Source organism: Cupressus sempervirens, chromosome 1 (genome assembly GCF_028749045.1).
Source record: "Cupressus sempervirens isolate cs-2001-9-10 chromosome 1, ASM2874904v1, whole genome shotgun sequence".
Classification (NCBI taxonomy): domain Eukaryota; kingdom Viridiplantae; phylum Streptophyta; class Pinopsida; order Cupressales; family Cupressaceae; genus Cupressus; species Cupressus sempervirens.
The window spans coordinates 101,603,183-101,616,771 of NC_143118.1; the positions used below are offsets into that span (position 1 = coordinate 101,603,183).

Below are 13,589 nucleotides of genomic sequence, written 5' to 3' on the forward strand. Positions count from 1 at the left end.
TCTTCATTCTTTCATATTCTCTATTTGGCGCCAAACCCTTGTATTTTGTATTCTAATGGTTACTGCATTTTCAAATTCTAACCGTTGATCTTGAATTAATGATCACAATTAAAATGTTATGATCTCCCTTTATAAATTTCTCCATAGGTCCCTCTAAGTACATGTGTCTCTCCATTGTGATGTCGCTACGATTATTTTCCTTATAAATTTTTATGGTAATAGTGATGAGCATTGATCTTCCTTTAATTTGATGGTGGTAATAAAGATATTAAGTCTCTTTTTTTTGTGATGTAGGTCCCTCTTTCCAACTAGGCACATCATGGTGGATAGATGGCATAATTTTATTACTTGCAGAGTCTAACATCAAATTTCTTTTCTTTATCTTCCATGGGTCCACCGAGGACACATGCTTTCATGTTGCTTTGTTGCATAGATTATCGAACAAGCATCTTTTTATAATGACATAGTGACCTCTGTAGATCTTCTTTGATCTGATGGTGAAAAAAAAGGTCTTAACCCTTTATTCTATTCTACACCGTGGGTCTATTTTCTAGCCTTGCACACTGTGGCAAATAGTTGGCACTTTTTTTTTGCCTAGAGAATATAACATTGACCTTCCTTGCTTCATGGCACCTCATGACTAGAAACTGACTATGCTTCGTGAAATGTGATGGCCCATAGGACACGTGTTGATCTGTCATTATGTGATTACAAATAACGATTGAGCAACTTTACATAGCAACACAATGATGATCATGGATCATCTTTGATCTAATGACTGAAGACATTCAACTTTTGTTTAATATTTGAATGAGACTTAATCTTATAGGTAAGCTTTTGGAAATTTCAACTAGCCAATAGCATGCATTCTTTTGTTCAATTTGACTTTTCAACTCTGTGTGGATTAAATATTAACCACTGATCTTATTTCAACTCAAGTCTTTGCCACCTTTGACTGTATTCTTGGTGATTTCTACATTTTTGAGCATTCTCTCTATATTGAATCCAACTAATCTTGTTTGTAGCTCTTTTTCATGATCTGCATGTTGTCTTGAGACCTTGGTCCTTCATCCTACTTGAATTATGACTTCAATGGAACACTTGATCATAAAGTTAGGGTTTCTTAGAGATTTTAGGAATACTTTCATGAAGAACTACTTCTCAACATGAATCTTTGTGTTCAACATGATCAGGAATAAAGAAATATGAATTAGCATAATCATAAGATAGCAATAGAAAACCCTCCAAACCCTAATCACCTAGCTTTGGACTGATGCATTGCACATATGTCTTCCCGCATTAGGTTAACTCAAAGGAATGATGAGAAGAAAAGCCATCATATAGGCAATCTAGACCCAAACTCAAGACATTGACATTTGACTTAACTCAAAACCCTAGAGTAAAGATATAGACTGAAACTTGGGCAACAATATGTTCATAAGAGATATTCTGGAAGGTGTCAGTCTCCAAGGGTGATATATCGCTTCATCAAGAGTTAATAGTAATTTTTTCCATAGAATGATATCTTTTGGACAGAAAGACAAAGAGCCCAATCACAAATAGCTCAATTATGAAAATGTGAATGGATTCTTCACTCTACCTAATGCAATTTAATTAGCCCAATCCACATATTTGATTGTTGAGACCTTTTTTATTGCTGATCCAACCATTTTCATAAGCCTTTTCTATAGCTCAAGCATTCTTAGACATCTTAGTCCTTTGACTCCCTACAACATGCCAATCATTATTATCATGAGTGATCTACTTTCCATCTTCCACATTTAGCATATGGTATTAGGGGTTTCTACCTACTCCTTCGTATTTTTTCCCCAACAAAGATAGGGTTCCTAGTGTCTCTTTTGAATGGGACTATATTTATCTAATGAGTGAAGGGAGGAGGGTTTCTTTAAAATGAAGATTTATTTCATTTGTAGAGCATTTACCTTGATCAAAGAAGTATATATTTGAAATATTGTTTGCCCTTCTACCAATGGCTTCCTTTTTTTCATGAATTCGAGAGCAAAGCCATTTTCAAAACTAATTGACTATTAGTTAAATAAATATTTCTATAATGTATTATTTTTTATTAAGTAAAATAGGTTTTACAGGGATCCTGAAACCCAAAGTTTTACAGCAAAAAGAGCGAGATGAAATAGACTAAACAAACAAAAAATGGCCACAAAAGGCCAGAGACAAAAGAAGGCCCGAAGCCAAAGTATAAAGGCTAGAGACAGAAAAGAAAAGCTAGGCGAATAGGCTAGTGGCCATTCGTGTCCATGGCCTATAGGGTTTCTACAGCATCATTGTCCTTCTGACTAGCCACACCCTCCTAAATCTTGGTAGGATTGTTCATCTAGTTCCCCTAATTCACCTGGTCCCTGGCCTCTTTCTGAAATTCATCCCGGTTGAATCCTTGCTCTGTGTTCTACTTCGCATCCCTTTCAAGGCTAGTTGTAGTTAGATAGTCCCCCAAATTGAAAATATTCTCATTCAAGGTGTGAAGGGTGTCCACTATCTGTTTGGTGATTATTTGGTGGACAAAATCTAGCCTTTGGACCTTCTGCTCAAGCTGGGTGAGTCTATCATCCTGATGGTCTCTGGAGACCTGGCCTCTATCTTTCTCCTGGCTACCCACTTGGTCCTTGCTTCCTCCAAATTCCTAGTCCTTGTCAGAATCTTGGTTGTTGGGCTAGTTGCTTCTGTCCTTTAGAGCCTCAATTTCTTGAAAAAGCCACTTGGTGGAATGAAAGTTGTCAATCAGGCTGTTCTTTGCATTGTTTAGGAAGTTGAAGCCAATTTCTTGCACATTATTAGAGATAACCAAAAGAGTCGGGTCAATGAGCTCGTCATAGTGGGTACTTTTGTCAAGGTCCTCCAGCACCTAGATTTTAGCAAGTTCTCTAACAATACCCAAACTGACCTTGTCCCCATAGAAGTTCCTCTAGGCTCTCCTCTTGTTTTTTTTGATTACCTCCCCTCCTTTTTCAACCATGATTTCAATCATCTCCTCTGGGGGTGAAATGGGAACCTCTTGAGGTGAATTAGGCTAAGTGGGGCTAGGGGGCACATCAACAGGTCACTAGGATGATCCTGGGGCAGGGCCTAGTTCACTTTTCTTTTCTTGGGGTTAACCTTGGGGTCCATTGGGGTCACCAACTCCTTGTCATTTTCTCTCCACTTATCTACTTCCATCTCACTTTCCTTCCCTGTCTTCAAGTCCTCCTCCTCAGACTCCATATCAAACTCCACATCATCATTACTGGCCTCTTTCACCTCCTTAGGATGAGGAGAGGGGGAGATAGGGGGAAGACATCTAGGGCTCTTCCTGCTAGGGATGTGGGGATCACAGGTAACAGGGATAGCTTTGCTCGAGGTGTCAATTTTCTCTGATTTCACTACAAGCTCATCCCCAGAATCAGAACTGGTAGTGTACTCTGAGGCACTACCAAAATCACCAATGGTTTTACCTCTAGTTTGGATTTTCAAGAACTCATAAATTAGAAGCAGGAGACCCTCATGGAGGGCAGGATTTTTGATAGGGCATTTCTTGAACCCCTCTATATTCTTGGCCATGGAGGTGAAAATGATTTAACAGAAAAAAATGATGAGTCCTAATTTTATCAAACTTGGGTCAAGAGTGACATATTCAATGATAATCCTAAGAACATACCTCCAGAACTTTTTGATCGAATCAATTTCATAGTAGGTGTCAATCTTGACCAATTTGCTTTTCTCCTTATCATCCTTGACAAAGTCATCGACAATGTTGGTGGACATCTTCTTGTCCCTGTAGAAGTTCAAGCCATCCTGAGAAAATCCAGTCACCTCCACAATAAGACCCTCAGTGATTTGGTGGGAAACACCATCAATTTTGACCTTTCCATTTTGCTAAGAATCAACCATAGCTTTAGTAACCTCTGCATCAAATCCATGAAGCTTCTCTATGGATTTGGTTATACCTCCCTTTTGGAGCTTTCTCCAGACCTTCCTCTTCTCTTTCCATCTCTTCGTCTTCTGATCCTTTCACCCACCATTGCAATTTTCAGCTCAACTAACCCTAAACCACTAGCAGTATTGCCAAGTTTAGAGTAGCAAAAGGTGTTGAGAGCGAAAATAATTTTGTATGTGTTTATGGGTTTATTTCTGGCTTCCTTCAACTCGTGTCTTCTACACACATGATTATGGAGCAGAGGGGGTTCTACATAATTCCAAATAATTTCCTTTTTGAAGTACAATTTTGTAAATCCTATCATCATTAAAAGGACGTTATGTTGGTGCCGTGGATTTTCTCCTTTTGGATTAGCTCAGTCGCCGCTGTTGGAAAGTCATTGTTGCTTCCCCATGCCATCACTGAGCTGCTAGCAACCACTTCATTGGTGAACCAGTTAGCAACCGTGTTTGCTTCACGATAAACGTGGCTGACGTGGTAGTTTTTAAATTTCCTTAAGTCCGATTTTAGGTCCTCAATAATTCTTTTGATGGTTCAGGAGGGTTTTGTGACTCCTAAAATGCAATTTATTATATTTAAGGAGTCACCTTCAAGCCATAGCTGCTCAATCCTTGAGGCCGGGGCCAACTTAATAGTGAACCTAGTAGCACTGGCTTCAACTAGATGATTGGTTTGGTGGCCAATAGGGTAAGAGATAGCAGCAATGCCACCTCCCAAACTATTTCTTATGATACCTCCACATCCAACTGGACCTGGATTCCCCTTGGCCACCCCATCAAAATTAGCTTTATGCCAGTTCTCAGGGGGAAAAGACCAAATAACCTCCTTTCTTCTTTTGATCATGTCTTCTTTCCTGGCTTTACTATTCCCTCCAACCTTTATGTCTCCTTCTCTGGTTATGGCATAGTTCTCTATCATAAGGTTTTCAATTTTTTTAGCTATAATAATCTCAAGGGCTTCTCTGTCTCTGAATATCCTATTGTTGTGCTCCTTCCAAATTCCCTAGTAGAAGTGTGGGAGGATCTAGGAGCTCAATAACTAAGAATTCAAACTTTGGTGGTGGCTTCTCCACTAACTAAAGAAATCTTGGATGCAATCTGGAGGGCACTAGTTGAAGTCCAGGTTAGTAGTCAGATGGCTCCACACCCTAGAGGAGAAGGGGCAGTGGATGAACAGATGATTAACCATTTCTAGATCTTGCTTACAGAGGTAGCATCTATTAGGTAAGATTTGGCCTCTCTTGGCTAAATTATCCTTGGTGAGTATTTTATCTTGAAGGTGGAGCCAGAAGAAAATGTTTATCTTAGGTGTAAGCTGAAGGATCCAGGCTTTGGCCTAGATAGGTTTCTCCTCTTTACTCACAAGGGATAGATAGTCGGTGGCCACAGAGTAAAGGCCCCTTGAAGAATCTCCCCAAACAAAAGAGTTTCCAGTCTAGTTGATGAAGATGGCATTCAAAGAGGACATTAAAGGCTTGAGGTCCTACAAAAGTTCAACCAAATTGTGCCATTCATTGCCATTTATATAGTTCCTTACCATCAAACCGTATCTACCAATACACTGATTAGCCCACCTACCAAATATGGGGTGATTAATGAGGGGTTCCTAACACAGCCAACTATCCTACCAAAAAAAGATTTTGTCTCCCATTCCAACTTTCCATTTAGCTTTGGATTTAGCAAGGGGGAGGGCCTTCAAGATCCCATTCCAAATATGGGATCTCGTCGGTAGCTCAGCCCCTTAAAATATGGAGATAAGAGACAGTCTACCTAGATATTTCTCAGCTAGAATATCCCTCCAAGCACCTGTGCTTTGGAAGATGCGCCAAGGATGTTTAGCTAAAAGGGATTGATTGAGGTGAGAAATTTTTCTAATACCAAGACCACCTTGGCTTTTGGGCTGGCAGACTAGGTCCCATGCAACCAGGTGGTATCTCTTGTGGTCATCAGTCCTTGTCCAGAGAAAATCCCACTAAATCCTCTCCATTCTTTTCACAAACTTAACCGAAATCCTAAAAAAACTGAGGGCATAGGTAGGGAGGTTCTGGAGAATAGAGTTAACCAGAGAGCATTTTCCAGCTTGACTGATGGTGGCCCCTTTCCAACCTGCAAGTTTCCTATTGAAATTGTCTATAATGCTTATCCAAAAGGAATCTGAAGGTTTGTTCCAAGAGGTAGCCCAAGATAAGTCATTGGCAGGGACCCGATGCCACATCCCAAGATGCAAGCAATTTTCCTCTGCCTCTCCAAAGGGGTATTGAGGAAGAAAACCAAACTCTTATCCAAATTGATAGCCTGTCTTGAGCCCCTGGTGTAGGAGTTCAGAATGCTTTTGAAAGTCTTGGCTTCCCAGACAGAGGCTTCACCCCCCAAGATAGTATCATCCACAACTTTTTGGTAGGTGAAAGTAGAGGGTCCCGAAGAAGACCTTAGACCTTTCAAACTCCTATCTCGAATCTTCATCTAGATGATTCTACCCAGGTATTCTGCCAAGATGACAAAAAGGATAGGAGATATGGGGTCGCCCTACCTTAAACCCCTTGAGGGGGAGAAGAAAGGAGTGGGGAGACCATTAACCAGAATAGACAAAGAGGGAGAGGACATGAGCTGAGAGATGAGCTTTCATACCTTAGCATCGAGACCAAAGGCCCAAAGGACAGCAAAGAGGAACTTCCAGTCAACCCTATTGTAAGCTTTAGACAAGTCCAGTTTGAGAAGGAAACCTTCCTTATTGCCCGCCTCAAGAGAGTGGATGACTTTGTGAACCGATACGATGGAATCAAGGATCTACCTGCCTGGGACAATGCCAGTTTGCCAGGGTGAGATGATCACGGGAAGAATGCTGAGGAATTTGGAAGTGAAAACCTTGGAAATGATCTTGTAGAATGAGTTGCAAAGGCTAATGGACCTGAATTTTTCCAAAGAGTCAGCTCCCAGAATCTTTGGGATGAGGACTAGAAAAGTACCATTAAGTTCTTTGAGTAGATTCCTAGCCCCAATGAATTCTTCAACCGCCTTTACCACATCCTTCTTAACCAAATTCCAATAAGTCTGAAAGAAGAAGGTAGGAAAACCATCTGGGCCCAGAGCTTTATCCCCCGGGAGGGAAAAGAGGGCCTGGTGAATTTCCTCCATGGTGGGGATAGCTTTCAACAAGGAATTTTGATGATCTTGCAGCAGGGGAGGATGGCTACCAATATATCCTCTTGATCAGATGCAAAGAGGGAGGGATCAGCTATGAGGAGAGAGGAGAAGTAGCAAATAGCTTCCTTCACTATCTATAATGTATTGTTGTGTCAATGCCTTTAAGCACATTTATTGTTTACTTAGTATCTTACAAACAATAATTAGAGCACACTCCAACTCTAAAGGTTAATACAAAAGTCAAATTTACACCATCACCATAAGACCACTTGCATGTTTTCAACTATTGCCTTTAATAATTGTTACCTCCATTAGTTTATTGCATTGAGGAGTTTGATCAAGGAGAATGTATTTACCTACTCATTCACTTGCATTATCTCTAAGCACCAACTAAATAATTTTACATATTGCGAAGGCAAAGGATAAATATATCTTCAAGTTGTATTACCTTAAATCATTCACATGCAACATAAATTAATCTAATGTAATAATTTGAATTAAAATAATCAAGATTAAACGTATAAGATTTATAATTAACTCATAAGTTTATTTTAAACTAAATTTTAAAATATTTAAATCATTTTTTAAAAAAACATTAACTTTATTCTTTAATCATTAATTAGCCGATAGGCTACTTCTCTGGGGGCCCTTTGCTGGGAAGTGTCCTGTTCGGCCTAGTAAATGGTTCAACCCCGAGATTTGAATGCCTAAGGTTCGACATAGAGCTACTTTGACTGGATTTGTGTGGCCTGCCTTCTTGCCTATTGTTTCAGCCACCATAAGCCATCGAGATGCTGGGATTGTTACTGTTGTCGTCGTGGTGTTAGGATTTTTATAGCTTTCAACCATGTGGTACTTTTTAACCCTATGCTGGGATAGGGGTTGCTATAGCAAGAGGAGGCTGGTTAGGGGACATAGAGCTGCTCAAAGGGAGAACAGCTAGCTACTCGACCACTGTGCTACTTGTAGAGGCCGTCGACATATAGAGGAGGGAGGCCGCGGAGCTGTTTGATACCATCGTCATGAGCAAGGGTTAACACATAATGACCACCACGATAGGACAATAAAAAGATTGGATAGTATATTGTATCTGTTTGATTTGATGAAAGAATGGAAATTGTGCTAGATTATTTTGATGAAAAGATTGTGGGAAAGGGAAAATGTAATGAAGTTGTTTCTAGTGAAAAGAAGAAAATGAATATGGTAAAAGGAATTCCATCCTCGTGTATTACTGCAGTCACTACATCCACCAAGAGCAGAAGCTCAATCTACTGTGGTGTGACAAGGCACAAATGGACTGGACACTATGAAGCTCATCTCTAGGACAAGACCACCTAGAACTCCAACCAAAACAAAAAGGGAAAACAAGGCAAGTTAGTTATACACCCAATTACATACACACCCACTTTTTTAATTCAATTTTTTTTTTTGACTCAATTACAATGGGTTTTATTCTTCCTGCAAGGATTTCATTTCATTTTTCTTTCAAAGATTGGATTTTTTTTGCCAAAGATTGGTTTTTTATGTTTTTCTAAACCTGATGATAGAGGAATCTTGATTTCATGAATCTTGGCAACGATTGCTCTAGTTTATCTTGGTAAGTTTCATCATCTGTTGCAATTCTATCTTTAGTATATGAGACTTAATTGGTGAGAAGAAGAGGTTTGATTTTGTTGGGTGTTTTTATATGAAACAAGAGCTTATGATGAAGAAGATTCAGCAGCCAGGGCTTACAATCTTGATGCTATTAAGTACTAGGGACCTCAGGAGACCTGCACAAAATTTCTGGTGACTTGCAGGTGTAAATTGTTTCCCATTTTTTTTTTTCTGTCATCAGGTGTGATGTAGCATCTGGTATTGACATTGGCTCGATTGTATAGGTGATTGAATATGATAAAGATATTGAAGAAATATAGAATTTGAGCAAGGAAGAGTACCTTGCTAATCTTAGAAGGTACTCTTTTCATAATGATTTGTTGATTTGATATTTTGATTTGTCTTATTAATTTTTTTTGTGGTTCATGGGATATTTGTTAATGGTTGCCAAGATCATTTTTAGGAGGAGCAATGGATTTTTAAGGGGTGTTTCCAAGTATAGAGGAGCTGTAAGGTAATGAATTGTTTTATTTTTTCATTAGTGTGGTGTTTAAGGATGGTCATGTCTAGTACCATGTTTGATATAGTTTGATTGTCTTCTTTATACTGATTCTGTTTCAAATTTAGAATTTTAATTGATTTAAGGATTTTTTTAATAATATTTTATTTGAAAAAATTATTTAGTTTTAGCAAGGTTTAAGGGGTTTTCATTTTTAAAAGATCATTTGAACATAATTAGAGTTTCATTTGTTATAGTGTAAAGATGGTATATTCAATATCACTACAAACATACCTAAAATTTGAGTCTTTCTATGTGTTTACTCATTTTATTTTCAAGTGCCAGTGATTGAATTTTGTGTAACTCTTATTGAAAGAAAGTTGTGGTTTGTTGCTTAGTATTTATCATGAAACTTTTTAATGTTTGCATGTTTTTGAGTTTTGTGGAGAGATGTTAAAATGTTTTTAGTGAAGAGACCATATTAAGTCCTTAATTATAAATTCTTCATTTTATGCTTTGCTTTTGAACAAATTCTTTCCAGCCAGATCCAATTCCAAGTTCTTTACAGTTTCCAACATAACTCACCACCCATTTTTCCCTCTCACATATTAACACCACTAGTACCTTTGATTGGGGAAACCATTATCTACCAAACTTAATTGGAATGCTCTGTAGTTGAAATAGAGAAGAAGTAACTAGATTTAACATAGACTATTTAATTAAATGTTTTTGGGTCTCCAAAATTGAAGGCAAAAGGGCGAGGCAAAAAAATGTTCATACTCACTAGCTAAAATGAACTCCACAAACTTTTTCATTACCTTCATAAATGTTCTTATCTACATTGGATTGTTAGGTCTGACATCTTCAAATATTGATAGGCAAATTCCAACATGCAAGCAAAAAATACAATAATTTAATGTATGAAAGTTATATTGGTCAACAAAAACAAACCAAAATAGGTTACTATAAGTGGGAAAATTTAACAACATGGATACCCATATTCAATTCAAAGAGGTTGATAATTCATGCATACAATGCCAGAGCTTTTTAAAGAATTCTGATACTATATCTATCCTCCAATAAAAAATAATGCAAAGCAATGAAATTGAGTAGAAGAAAACAAGAAAAGTACTCCCCAGAATTTTATGTTTGGCATGCTTAACTTTAAAATGAAGGTTATGCTCAAAAGCATTATGTTTTGCATGGTTACTTGATTGCAATGGACCCTTTTTCTCAAAGTGGTTTTTGGGTCACTTCTCATGATTTTCTTTGGATGTTCAAGAGTTAGTCGTTGTTGTGGAGAAACAATCTCTTTTTGGTGTGTTATTTTCTTTTCATACCCACTAGAATGGAATATTTGAACAACAAACAACCTTTCTCTGATGTTTTTGAAAACCATAATATCTCCAGCTTATGAAACACAATTTTCTCAGCCATTTTTAAAAAACCTACCCTTAGTATGCACTTGTTGTTGAAAGGCAGATTATACTGGCAACTTGAGAATTATACATATACAACAAAAGGAGTCAAATCATCCATGCACAATAGTTTTAGCTATTGTGCTCCTCATGAGGGTTTTCTTGGTTAGGTTTGAATTTGCTTCTATTGCATGTAATCTGTCATGACCTAGTTGTTTCATTATATAAGCTCCAAATGTTGCAGTTGGATATGTTGTTCTTATAAAAATAGAAAAGAAAAAGACCAAAAGTCTGTGCTGACTCTTCTTTACCTATTCTTCAGTTTTCTTTCTTCTACATTGAATCTAAGGTGTTAGTGAAATGATATTAATGAATACTCAAAATCTTCATTTGGTTGGATCTTTGAGATGTATAATATCAAATTTTGTTTCTTGATTCCATTGTGTATATTCTTTATCATCAAGATTTTTTTATCACACTCTGTGATCTATTATCAGAATGTAAGAGAATCACAGAGTGTGATCCAAAACCTTAATGCTAAAAAGTATACACATCAAATAAGAAACAAATATCAAATTGCATAAATCTAATGTTATTAATTCTTTGAAATTTATGTTGTGGGATAACCCTCTCATGGTGTTCTTTAGATGACAAGTATCGGCTCTGAATCTGGGCATGAACAAAATGGAGGAAATGATTTGATCATTGAAACACCTTTATTCATGAGACCAAATACGATCACCATGAATTGTGGCATGGGTTGTGGTTTTGCAAATATGACTAATCGTGGTACAGATGAGAAGACAAGGAAGGCTTCACTTAGAAATCTTGCAACAACTATGATATTCTGTGTAATCTTCATGACTGTAGAACTTTTTGGAGGAATCAAAGCAAACAACTTGGTAGTTATGACTGATGCTGCCCATTTACTAACAGATGTGGTAGGGTTTGCAATATCTCTCTTCTCAATATAGGTATCGAGATGGAAAGCAACACCTCACCGGTTGTATGGGTTTCATCGAATTGAGATTTTGGGGGTGCTTGTGTCAATTCAACTCATTTGGCTTCTCATGGGGCTTCTTGTATGGAGTGCCATTCACAGGATGCTTCATGACAAGGTTTCAATTCATAGTACCCTTATGTTTGCTATTGCTAAAGTTGGACTTGTTTTAAATATTATCATGATTTTCTTGCTTGTCCATGGCCATGATCATGATCATAGTCATGGCCACAGTCACAATAAAGGGCATGATCATCATAATCACGGGCATGATCATGTTGAGAAGGCTAAGCATGGCCATAATCCTAAAGTTAAGCATGCTCATGAACATACCAATAATAAGAAATATGTCCATTAATGTAGTGCTCATGAACATGGTCATCATGACCATGAAAAAATAGACCTATCCGAACCTTTGCTTCATGATGCAGAAGGGGCCTAGCATTCAGCTCATGATGATAATGCCCATTCAGAGGGGGATAGTGTTACTTTGAATCATGATGTGGCAAGGAAAGAGAAAGATGGTCATTCAGGGTTCTATATAAATGTGCAAGTTGCCTACCTTCATGTTTTGGGGGATTTTGATTCAAAGCATTGGTGTCATGATTGGAGGAACAATCATTTGGATATATCCCCAATTGAAAATTATTGATTTGATATGTACACTTTTCTTCTCATTAGTTGTACTGGGAACCACTATAAAGATGTTGAGAAGTGCATTGGAGGTTTTGATGGAGAGTACACCCCGTGAGATAGATTCTAGGGAGCTTGAAGAAGGGTTGTGTTCAATTCCCAGTGTTTTAATAGTGCATGAACTACATATTTGGGCCATTACTGTTGGGAAAGTCTTACTCACATGCCATGTGAGGATTTTGGCAGATGCAAATGTTGAAATGGTTCTTCATAGGGTAAAAGCCTATATTGAGAATGAGTACAAAATTAGTCATATCACCATGCAGATTGAGAGAGAGATTTGATAGACATTTATGTGTATGAATGTGATCTTTTTATCTGTATTGGTTCCATATTTAATTGTGGTTCCTATTCGCGTACTTTGGCTTTCCTCCAAGTTAGAACTTGCATTTGATTTGAAATTAAAAAGATGGGAAATATGCATTGCTACTGGGGAAATTTCAATAGCTATTTGTATAATCATTTCATTGGATGTCTATGTTTTTAATTCATATTATTCTGCAACTTGAATATGTAGGCCATGCTTTGTTGGAGATTGACACACAAGTAGGAAGTAGATGCAATTTAAAAACTCACTAAAAAGCACCATTCCATTGTGAACATGATTTTTTGTAATGAATATGTTAATGCCACATGCCACATTCTCCAGTTTTGATGTTCATTTACATGAACATATTTATACAATTCCTTATTTGTTACTAAGATAGGACAAAATGTGATAGCAGATTCCATATACTGTAAAACAACTGTGGTTTCTAACTTGTCATCCATTCCTTTCATCTAAGGATTTTTCGATGTGAAGGTTACTGAATTGGCATGTTGTAGTGCAAGCATTGGAGTTGAATTTTTGAATTCCCAATGCATTGACAATAAGGCTGATTAGTTATTTTCTAACAACCATTTGTAAGAAAATAATGACGAATTATCTCAAACTGATGAGAATCTCTAATTTGAACCTTTGTGAACATTTGAATTTGTTTAGGATATCTTCCAATTTTTTGAGAATTGAAGCTTGAATCAATGGGACATATCAAGTGCCAAGATAAGTAGAGTAGCTACTGGATAGCATCTAAGACCCGAGTTTAGATGTTTTAGAAGATAATGTGAGCAACCCACTTCAGCTAATGGGAATGAAGAAGTGGGTATTCTTCTACCATATTGAAGGATCTAAAGTAGTTTTCTAACTTATAGGAACTGAATGCAAGTGACTATTCTTTCGATTAAGATAGCAGATCTTGCAGTCCATGATATTAAGTTAGATACTTTTAGACAAAAATGTGCAAAATTGTTT

General features: G+C 37.5%; 1 pseudogene; it reads left to right on the forward strand.

The window, feature by feature from the left end:
- Window positions 1–11,252: 11,252 nt before the first annotated feature.
- LOC149576422 (metal tolerance protein A1 pseudogene) lies at window positions 11,253–12,582 on the forward strand (annotated as a pseudogene).
- The last annotated feature ends 1,007 nt before the right edge of the window (window positions 12,583–13,589 follow it).